The following is an 11184-nucleotide window of genomic DNA, read 5'->3' as shown; positions in this document are numbered from 1 at the left end:
TACGCGATGCAATGAAGCAAAGTCATCCGCCGATATATTACGCACTACATCTGCATGTTTAGCATATCTTTCACAGATTTTTCATAAAAAAGCTATGACAGAGGCACTTGAGTTATACGACTAGCCGGACATCCTCTCGAAGAGAGTACGTAGCTAAAAGATCACTAATGACCTAACATTCCTTAATTAGCTCTTTAATCAGGGTATTTCGTGCAAAAGTGATATAGCAGAATGGGAGATAATCGACGTTGAAAGTAATTTTGTCTTTTAAAAATCTGAAACGAGCGCGTGCCTTGAGATATCCATCGCCTATTTTCTCTATAGAAATGAGCCGAAAGCAAAAGCGCGGCGATCGGGAGCGTAGCGGAGGACATTCCACGTCAGAGGTTTCGTAGCGACGAAGATGATTGGAACACGTGCTGATCTGCTGGCCGGCTGAAGCGCTTTGCGGCACAAGGGTCGGATTCACAAACACGATCGTAAGTAACGATAGCATGCGCCTAAGACGTCGCAGCCTGCGACGCGCGTACGACGGCGTCGTAAGCACGATTCACAAAGTCATCGTAGTTGAGAGAGTACCCCTTTCGCCGAGGATGAGATTTGCTCATTTCCTGTCACGTGCAGCACGGAGAGAATCAGCAAACGGGTGCGAGACTGTAGTTTCACTATGGTAACGATGACAAAAATCTGCAATCGTACTAATAAGAAGCGTCCCGTTAGAAGAAGAAGAAGTCGTCCGTCCCCAAGACTGATCTCTATGTATAGTTCACCATACTCTATGTACGAGGGGCGTTCAAGTCAAACCGGGACTTTCTATCCCCTGAGTGTACAAATGGCTCGCGCTACCTCTTTTTCGTCATTTCCACACAGGACAGGCCTCTGGGTTCACTACGTGGTGGTCCAAAGTTTGTGCAAAGCAGAAGACACGAGCTGGACAAGATGGCCGACAACAAGGTGAGCGCGCACATCGAACACCGAATTGTCATTAAGTTTCTCGTGAATGAAGGCGTAAAGTGATCTGAAATTCACAGAAGACTTCAGGCTCAGTATGGCAATGATACACTTAGCCGCAGGAAAGCGTTTGAGTGGTGCAAACGGTTCCGAGACGGGCGTACATCAGTGCAGGACGATCCCGGCCGTGGCGGCTCTGAGCCCATTTCCTGAGAACATCTAGCCTGTGGAGCACCTGATCCTCAAGGACCGACGGATAACATGTCTCGACCTGGCTCGAAAGACGGACCTTTGTGTGGGAACGTTGAACACTATCATTCATGAACACCTCCAGTTTCGGAAAGCCGGGCCTCATCACCAAAGGAGCCCTCCTCCTACAGGACAATGCACGCCCGCATACCTCGCATCTCACGACACGCACCTTACAGGAACTTGGCTGGGAGTTGCTGCCACATCCTTCTTACAGTCCAGACCTCGCCCCCAGCGATTCCCATTTCTTCAGGCCACTGAAGGCGTTCCTTGGGGGCCGCCACTTCAGCTGCGACGGTGAGGTCAAGAATGCGGTCCGATCATGGCTGCTACGCGCCGGTAAGGATTTCTACGCTGCTGGCATCCAAGCCCTCGTGAAACGCTGGGACAAATGCATTAGTGCAGGTGGAGATTACGTTGAAAAATAAAACTAATTTGTCGCCTATGAGTTCATTTTACATTTGCGAAAAATGAAAAGTCCCGGTTTGACTTGAACACCCCTCGTATAAAGGCTGGCGCATAGGAGAGGGGCTCTTGGTAGAGAGGTACGAATTCCAGCCGCCATGTTGGTGGGTCCTAAAGGGTTTGTGCTCCTATAGAAAATAATGACATGCACGCGAGACTGTGAGTATTTATTGCGCTCCAAGAGCTGATCGTTGTTTGTCATCACAAAATTTTGGAAGGCGCCAGTACACTGATGTATTGCCGTTTTATTCTTAATTACGTTGTGTTATGTATTCCGAAACTTGGACCGTCAGTGCAATGTAGCTCTGGGGCTTGTGCTACCGCACGTTCCACAGCCCATATTTGAATAAGAAGCGATGCGAGTTCCGCAACAACCACGTATAATCTCTGATGCTGGGTTCTGGGCAAAAATTGTTCCAAATATAGAGGTCCCGGAAAAGACTGCCCTACCGGCATGGGAGGAAAAAATGGTCCCTTAAAATCACAGCCTAGTACCATTGTTTTAGAGAGGTGTATCCGTTTAGCATGATTTGTATCAAACATCCCCACAGAAAGAGTCTTTTGAGTGAATGACAGTCGTGTCCTCGACGTAATGCCTATTGCACAAAGTGGACGCACCGAAGCAACCTAAATAAATAGTTCAAGTAATTCATCACGCACGCTAGATTAGTCAAGTCAGTTAATTTAGGTACTGATGTAAGCTCGATTATGTTACGGAAAGGTAGCATCTCCTTGAGCTTGAGGAACGCACAATAATCCGCCAACACAAAGAAATCTTACCTGTTTTTGTAGTACACCAGTTCCTTTTTCTTTTCTTTTTTTTCCTTCTTTATCAGACCCGATTGTTTGCTGGTGCAGTTGTGTCAGGTTGAATGTCCTTCTTGCGTATCACATGCTTTTGCTGAGTAGAACTGCAGGTGAGAGCAAAGCTCCATAGGGACTGGGGGTACCATCCAGTGCTCACATTCCCATGTTTGTTATGTAGCGTATATTATACAAAAACCAGCTGTTCATCTGAAACTCCAATCATCATCATAAACATCTAAATGGGACCTGCGGAGCCCTTCTTTGAAACCAGAGACGTCTTCTCAGGATCTTCTATGACACTCTCCACAATTAGCACCTTTTCCTTCAGCCTGAAAGTCTGTCATGGGAGTCACTTTGCATCAACTGTGACTCCCACCTTATGTTCTAACGAGCGAGGGCTCTTTTGCACTACATATGCATGGACTGCAGCAGATTATACAGTTGTGATTATGGCCCTGGCGTACCGTCTGTGAAATTATACCAATCGCATCATGTTGAACGTGAGGCGTAGTGGAAGAGGGCTTTTTTGGTTGTTTCTGTGTGACAATGATGTAACCAAACATGCTTTTGTAAACAAGCTTCGAAATGATATTCTGGATGAATAAAGAGAAATGCCTTTTTCAGGTTCAACATATATTTCTTGTTATGCATTTGAAAATACAGTAAACGTGCAGGGAGCTCACAACACAATACTTGTGTTTCAGAAATGACAGTGTACAGGTGCAATATGTAAATCTGTTGAACCCAAGTTTAGGTTGGAACGATTAATGCATAACAAACGCCCACTTTTTATTCTTTCACACATGCTCATCTTTAAATTTTTGTTTTTCTGCCTATGCGTTCAGTGTATTACAAAGTGCTTACTAAGAACAACACTCTCGTCAATTTAATCTTTTCATTTCGTTCTAAACTGTTCCTACAGTGAAGAATCTGCGAACTCAACTCGACTTCACTTCCACGCGACAAAATATTCAGTAGGTCTAACTCGGGCAGGCTCTGCCATGGCAAATTTACAGAGAGTGAAATCCTTCACACTATGTCATATTATTTAATATATCGACAGTTTTGCAAGGAGTTGACATTCTGACAGGGCACTACTCCTGCAGAGAAATGTAGAGAAGTTTGCCAGAGTTTGTACGTTTGCCTTTTGCCAGAGAAGTGCGCTTCCATGACATAATTTTCTTCTTACAGCACATAAAGAGTGGCTGCTGTAAAAGGTCAGTCACATTTTCGCACGTGATGCTATATCTACTTGACAGACAGGCTCCTGCTACCACACAGTAAATAATTTGTCTCAGAGAAACGTACGAAAAAATCATGATTGCCATGCACTGCGTAACAAAATAAATACGACTACGGAAACATTTTTTGTAGGTTTCTCTGGCATAAATTCTTTACTCTCAGGCAGCGGAAGTCTGTGTGTCAGCGAGTTTTCGCATCAAGGCGGTATCAAGTCACACACTAAAATGTGACTGACCTTTTAGAGCACCTACCCTTTATTTCGACGTGCATGCCTATTAACTCAAACAAGGATGACGGGTCCCCTGCGGGTTTTAATTACGAAGAGTCTATAGTTTAGAGGTGGACTAGATCTATAACACGTAATACGAGGAACTGTATATTACACGGAAACCCTTTAAAAATTTCATGTGACACGGATTCATGGTTTTACTTTTTGGAGCTGCTGTGGTAATCGAACTTTGTGGCCACTGCATCGATGTCCAGTGTTTCCTACGCCGGCTCTGCACCAATTTCCTCATCATGCTGAGGCGGCTGTGAGGGAACCTGTATTGAGAGACCACTTTTGTCGTAGACACTGTCGCAAATAACGCGACAGGCTACAAATATTAATACCGCAACAAGCTGACAACATAGCTCAGACACATAGGCGGTATCCAAGGCAGGGTTGCGGAGTTGCCATTCCGGAGTAGGAAGGATTCCGGAATTATTCCAGATTTATTAGATCCCGGAATGGAATGGCGGAAACTGTCCTAGGAACGGAATGGGAATGGAAGGAGGCAGTTTTTCGCAGGAATGGAATGGTCTGGGCGCCACGGTGGCTGCTGGGCATGCCAGTACGGTTAACGCTCCCTTTTCTTTTATCGATGGAATTAACGGAATGGAATGAGGTTTCCAAGCCCATTCCAGGAGTGGGAATTGGCCATACCTTTTCATTCCGAGGAATTGAAAGGAATGGAATTATCACAAATCTTCATTACTCGGAATGGAGTTGGAATGGAATGGTTGACCCCATTCCGCGACCCTGATCCAAGGCACACCACACCACCGTTACGGAGACATCGGTCCTTTGTCACAAATGAAACCAAGGTACAAAACAATACCGATACACGAAAAAAGGTGACCCTCTTGGTCTCATTACGACGAAATACCGAACTCGTGCGCGAAGGTGATTCAAAGAAATGGCTGTGCATTTGCGTTGGTTGAGAACACCGTGTACCGTGCTAGCAATGCATGTAGAAAAGCACTCGGGTGCTCGCGCATATATTGATGACAACACTACCAGTGTAGTGTAACATGTTCTCTCTAGCATTATTATGCACTCAAACTATATTTTCCGCCGGGTAAAATGCAAGTGTGTTCGCTTGAACTTCAGAAGGGCCGTCAAACAGCTTGCATCGAGTGCTGAATTCGGAAGAAAAAAAAAGAACGTCGTAATTGTCAAGTAAATGTACAGAATGAACGCCTATTTATTCCTCGATAAAAAATGACTCACCTGTGGAAACTTAGGCCCTGTATCCTTAAGAGGTAACCCTATAGAGTTAATTAATGGATTTTAGATAATCAGTCATCTTGGTAGTCACATTCCATGATAGGCAAGCCTGAGCGATGGGCAAGACACGTAAACAAACACAAACACGAAGGCCCAATCTGTGTTTGTTTACGTGTCTTGCCCATCGCTCAGGCTTGCCTATCATGGAATTTATCCACCAGCTAGCCTGCATTTACGCCATTCTGTTGTAGTCACATATTCTCTTCGAAAGGATGTCCGCCAGGCGGTGTAACTCAAGCGCGAAAACAGCATCTATTCTCCTTTCACTCTCAGAGCTTGTCAACCATCATTCCGAATGACAGCACTATCTTCAGTATTTGACAAAAACGGGGAGCGTTCGCCATTTTTGTGGCAATTATGAACTGCATACTCCTACAAAAAATGTCATACGCCATCCGTTTTCAGCAAATCATGGGGAAAGAACGATGTCTCTCGGGATGATGGTTGGCTAGGACCGTGCTATCTGCTCATTTTTAAGAGCGTTTATATTTCAAAATGCAGACCAGCAAACGATTCTGCGTCGGTTGTACCGCCGACACTTACGCTTCTTCTGTAGGAGCGCCGCCTCGTTGAATTATTACGGCACATGGAACGTTATGTGAAGATGATGAAGGTAGGATGCAAATACAAGAAAGAACTAAAATTAACTGCAGAAAATGGACCAACGACAGCTTAAGACGACATGTACTACTTTGCACAGGAAAATGTGATATCTGAGGTTCTACGAAGTGCTAAGGTTGTCAAACCAAGTTTATCGAGGATAGTTTCATAATTATAGACACCAATATAGAATGTACAATGACTTCAAGGGCTTCGATGCTGTCATTGGGTCAACCTCTTATCTTTCAAAATTAGTGAAGCTAATTAAGTATACCATTTTAGTTAGCCATCGAACACTGATGCGACCGGCTAGGAAAGATATCCGAGAGGCTTCGTTTTCGTTTCTTCTTTCTCGCTCTCTCCTTTCTCTTTTTTTTTTGGGGGGGGGGGTAGGGGGGGGGGCTTATTAATACTTGAAGACAATTTATGATACAGCTATAGGATGTCACGCTTCCTCGCGAACGCAGGAGCCTCTCTAGCGAGGAAAACGCAATTGTAAAAGGCGGTCACTTGGCCCATTTGTATTATAACACATTACTCTCCTCTCTTTTGATGACAACAATGCTCGTTGCCTTGTTAATGTCATCTGCATTTTTTAGGTACTGTAGATTTGTCGTTCACCTCGAAACTACAACAACAACAAAAAGTAGTTAACAAATCACGACTTTCTGTTGTTTGAGTTTGTGTTTGATTTGCGATTTTCTGGCGACTTTCTGTTGCTGTCATCTCTCAAATTGTATCTATCAAATTCCATCAAAATAAGCACAATTCCAGACAACGAAAAAAAGGAAAATATCGTTCCTGTCTTTTATTTTCCATACTTAATACAGCTAACGCCGTAGTGGATCAAATCTATCCATATTGCAGCCTAATGCCGCGTGTTTTTCGACAGCAGTACTCCTGGCTTTTCTTTTCGTCTGTGGAGAGGGTGCTAGCGGGTGTGCTGTCTTATCAGCGTTCTTCGGAAGATTTACAATCTTGATCCAGCCGTACATGCCCGCGCTTTCACAGTACTGCTTGGGACTGTGTTGTTCGCTATCGCGTCTTTTTTCATTTGTACATCTTTGTTTCTGTAGGTGTGAAGAAGAGTTTATTGACTGGTTGATAAGGGCAACTGCGTGCACCACGTAAAAGTCAGTTGTGTAGCATCGATTGTTAGTACGTATGAGTCGAATAAATACGAATGAAGCACGATGAACATTTGTACACATCAGAGTTAGTGTCCTCTTCATGTTGGGAAAAACTTCGCATGGCTGCATATGCGATCACAGTGTCCTCCTTTAGCTTTGAAGCCAAAATAAACATGGGCACATCAAACCACCTTACTCAAACTGTGACACAACATTTGCCTCAGCTTGCCGTCGTCTGGATCTTTGGACGTCGTTCCCGATTTCCGTTCTTAGCTCACCTCGCGTCATAGAGTCGACATCTAACATGCGTGACACGCGCTGTTCGAGTTCGAGTTCGACACTTAAACGGGGCCTCTTTCCTCTTGGATGCCACCTTCTTCAGAGTACGTGACGTAACGTTTCTGATATCTCCTAGCCTGTAGTGCAGATGAATTTTCTTCTATCATTTAACATATTTTAGCCCATCCCATGCTGCGTCCCTTTTGTTTGTTCGACGATGATGTAGGTTCTCTAAGGCGCAATTTTTCTTTTCTAGTCCTTGGCTAGAAAGCCATCCTAGTCAGCGCTGCTGCATGTGGTTCATCGCGGCGTGATGCGAAAAAAACATGTATATACGGGGTCACGCTCTCCTGTCCGAACCCCTTGCATTTGGTTCCGAGATCTAGAAACATAGTTAGGACGTTTAACGTCTCCTGACGCAGATCTCCCCCTGCAGTATCTTGCTCAAATTCTTTTACCCCTCGTCTGAAAAGATCCTATAACAACTGTGCTCGTTCAGCTCTGGTGTCCGAATAGAGGACTAGGGTCACAAGGCGTGGTAGATTATCAAGGAGTAAATCGACATTCTTTCCTGTTAATGATGTGAATTTAGCAACTTCCGTTTCGCTGTCAGTGAGCAGTCTGACATTCGCGCCAGATCCCTTTATAATGTCCACCAGATTTCTCACGGACGTGTGTCTTCCTTTCGGGTGGCGCACTTATTAGCAGTGTATACGTCCTGCATTTCCAAGAGCAAGTCTCGACTATTCGTACCTTCCTGTGCAAAACATCAGGGACAATGAAGCGGGGTTCTATGGAGAACAATGGGGGATGCCGCACTGAGTTTTTCATGTTACCATACATAACCTCAATAACCTCAATCTTCGTCTGCTTCCCACCGGCGGAATAGTAACTTGTGAGTGTTTGTGTTCCCTTAGAAGTCGGCCCAGGACGCACATTCACCCAGGGCGTCAGTCGTGACGTTGCCCACATACGTGAGGCCGACAACGGCAAGCCCTATCACCACCACCACCGTTTCACAAAATTGACAATCATAATAATTCCTAAGAGGATCGTTAATCCAAGAGCTTATATGCATTCCATTACCGATGCCAAACAATTTAAGAAATGTTTATGCGACCGCTGGGGGGGGGGGGGGGGGGGTGACGTGAAAATTCGAGCGATCTGCCTGCCTACAGAGGCGGCACTATGCTCGGTGAAGGGACGAAGATGGGGAGATGAAGAGGAAGGCTCACGCGTCTGGCTGACATGACCGTTGCGCTCCATAGTCATTTTTCAATTTCCACGTCGTACGTGTTGTCATTGTTTGCTCCAGTTGACCAAAATGTTCCATGTACCTGTTTATCTACCTCCACGTATCTGCGCAATTTTTTCACGTGGTTGTAAACCTTGTATGCTGCTATGTTAACATTATTGTAACAAAAGTTAACCTCCCGTTTGTATTGCCTCATGGCCGCGAGGGTAAATAAATAAATTAGTCTGGAGGTCTCACAGCACAACAACCGTCCACCTTCGGCGTACAAATTCTTTGAGAGCGATAAATCAGCTTCTTTTGCGGGACTCGCCGAGGCCACGCAACTACTACAGTTTCTCTCACTCTCTCTCTGTTTCACTCCTTTTTTTTCTTACAGCGGCTGCAGACCGGCCACTGCTGCACGGCTCATGATGTACTCGTGACGGGGCATCAAGCGCGGAATTATTGTTTTATCTGTATCTTGTTGAGTTGCCCGCTTCATCACGGCTTCCGCGTTAACCCCATGACAGACAGAAAGGCGAGGGCGATTACAGCAGCTATCAACGAAACCCGTGCACAAAAGTAACGACTAACTTATTGTTTTGTTTGATTTTAGTGACTTTTTTTTCCCTTCTATACTTCATCCAATGAAATCATTCCTTGTTCATCAGGATATCTACTGGAGCTGATAGCACTGCGGTCTTGCCTTGAGTAGGAAGAATGCTAGGACGTTGCCAAAGCTTATTCGCTCTGCGCGCGTTCTTGCTATTGTTCTTGTATGCAAGAGCTTTTGTGCCCGTATAGCTCTGCGGCTGAGAATTCTGGGAGTCTGCGACGGGAGTACGAACAGACGGGCTTTCCTATATGTCTTCAGACTGCCTGTACGCCGTAGAACGAATAATTGCTAGAACCGTAATCCATAATCTGTTTTGAGAATATGCAAGGAATATATTACACATCCGTGAGAAAGCTGGTGGACATTATAAAGGGATCTGGTGCGAACGTCAGACTGCTCACTGACAGCAAAACGGAAGTTGCTAAATTCACATCATTAACAGGAAAGAATGTCGATTTACTTCATGAGAATCTACCACGCCTTGTGACCCTAGTCCTCTCCTCGGACACCAGAGATGAACGAGCACAGTTGTTATGGGATCTTTTCAGTGGTTAAAGAATTTAAGCAATATACTGCGGGGAAAGATCTGCGTCAGGAGACGTTAAACGTCCTAACTATGTTTCTATATCTGGGAACCAAATGCAAGGGGTACGGACAGGAGAGCGTGACCCCGTAGATACATGTTCTTTCGCATCACGCCGCGATGAGCCACATGCAGCAGCGCTGACTGGGATGGCTTTCTAGCCAAGGACTAGAAAAGAAAAATTGCGCCTTAGAGAACCTACATCATCGGCGAACAAACAAATGGGACGCAACATCGGTTGGGCTAAAATATATGTTAAAATAAATATAAACAACTGTTCATCGTGCTTCATTCGTATTTATTCGACTCATACGTACTAGCAATCGATGCTACACAACTGACTTTTACGTGGTGCACGCAGTTGCTTATCAATCAGTCAATAAACTTTTCTTCACACCTACAGAAACAAAGATGTACGAATGAAAAAAGACGCGATAGCGAACAACACAGTCCCAAGCAGTACTGCTGAAATCGCGAGCGTGTACGGCTGGATCAACCCAAGCAGCACAATGTACTGAAAGTCGAGTGCAATAGGGGTGGACGGTATGTGTCTTATCAATGTTCTTTAGTTTCATCAATCTGTTCAAGGCCTTCCACCTACCCGTCCACCCCTATTGCACTCGACTTTCAGTACATTTTGCTGATTGGGAAGATTGTAAATCTTCAGAAGAACACTGATAAGACAACACACCTGCTAGCACCCTCTCCACAGACGAAAAGAAAAGCCAAGAGTACGGCTGTCGTAAAACACACGGCAATTGGTATAGATTTCATCCACTACGCCGTTAGCTGTATAAAGTGGAAAATAAAAGACAGGGACGCAGAACAATATTTTCCTTTTTTTTTCGTTGTCTGAAATTGTGCTTATTTTGATGGATTTTGATACATACATTTTGAGAGATGACAACAACAGAAAGTCGCAGGAGACTCGCAAATCAAACTCAAACAACAGAAAGTCGTGATCTCTTAACTCTTTTTTTGTCGTTGTAGTTTCGAGGTGAACGACAAATCTACAGTATCTAAAAAATGCAGATGACATTGACAAGGCAACGAGCGTTATTGTGATCAAAAGAGAGCAGAGTAATGCGTTATAATACAAATGGGCCAAGTGCATGACCGCCTTTTACAATTGCGTTTTCCTCGCTTGAGAGGCTCCTGCGTTCGCGAGGAAGCGTGACATCCTATAGCTGTATCATCAATTGTGTTCAAGTATAAGCCCCCGCCCCCTCCCTCCGCCTCAAAAAAAGAAAAAGGAGAGAGTGAGAAAGAAGAAACGAACGAAAACGAAGCGTCTCGGATATCTTTCCTAGCCGCTCGCATCAGTGTTCGATGGCTAACTAAAATGGTATACTTAATTAGCTTCACTAATTTTCAAAGATTGAGCCAATGACAGCATCGAAGCCCTTGGAGTCATTGTACATTCTCTATGACCGACACATTGATGTCTATAATTATAACCTATCCTCGATAAACTTGGTT

This window comes from Ornithodoros turicata, chromosome 3, assembly GCF_037126465.1.
Source record: "Ornithodoros turicata isolate Travis chromosome 3, ASM3712646v1, whole genome shotgun sequence".
In the NCBI taxonomy this organism is placed as follows: Eukaryota; Metazoa; Arthropoda; class Arachnida; order Ixodida; family Argasidae; genus Ornithodoros; species Ornithodoros turicata.
This window is presented reverse-complemented; position numbering follows the sequence as displayed.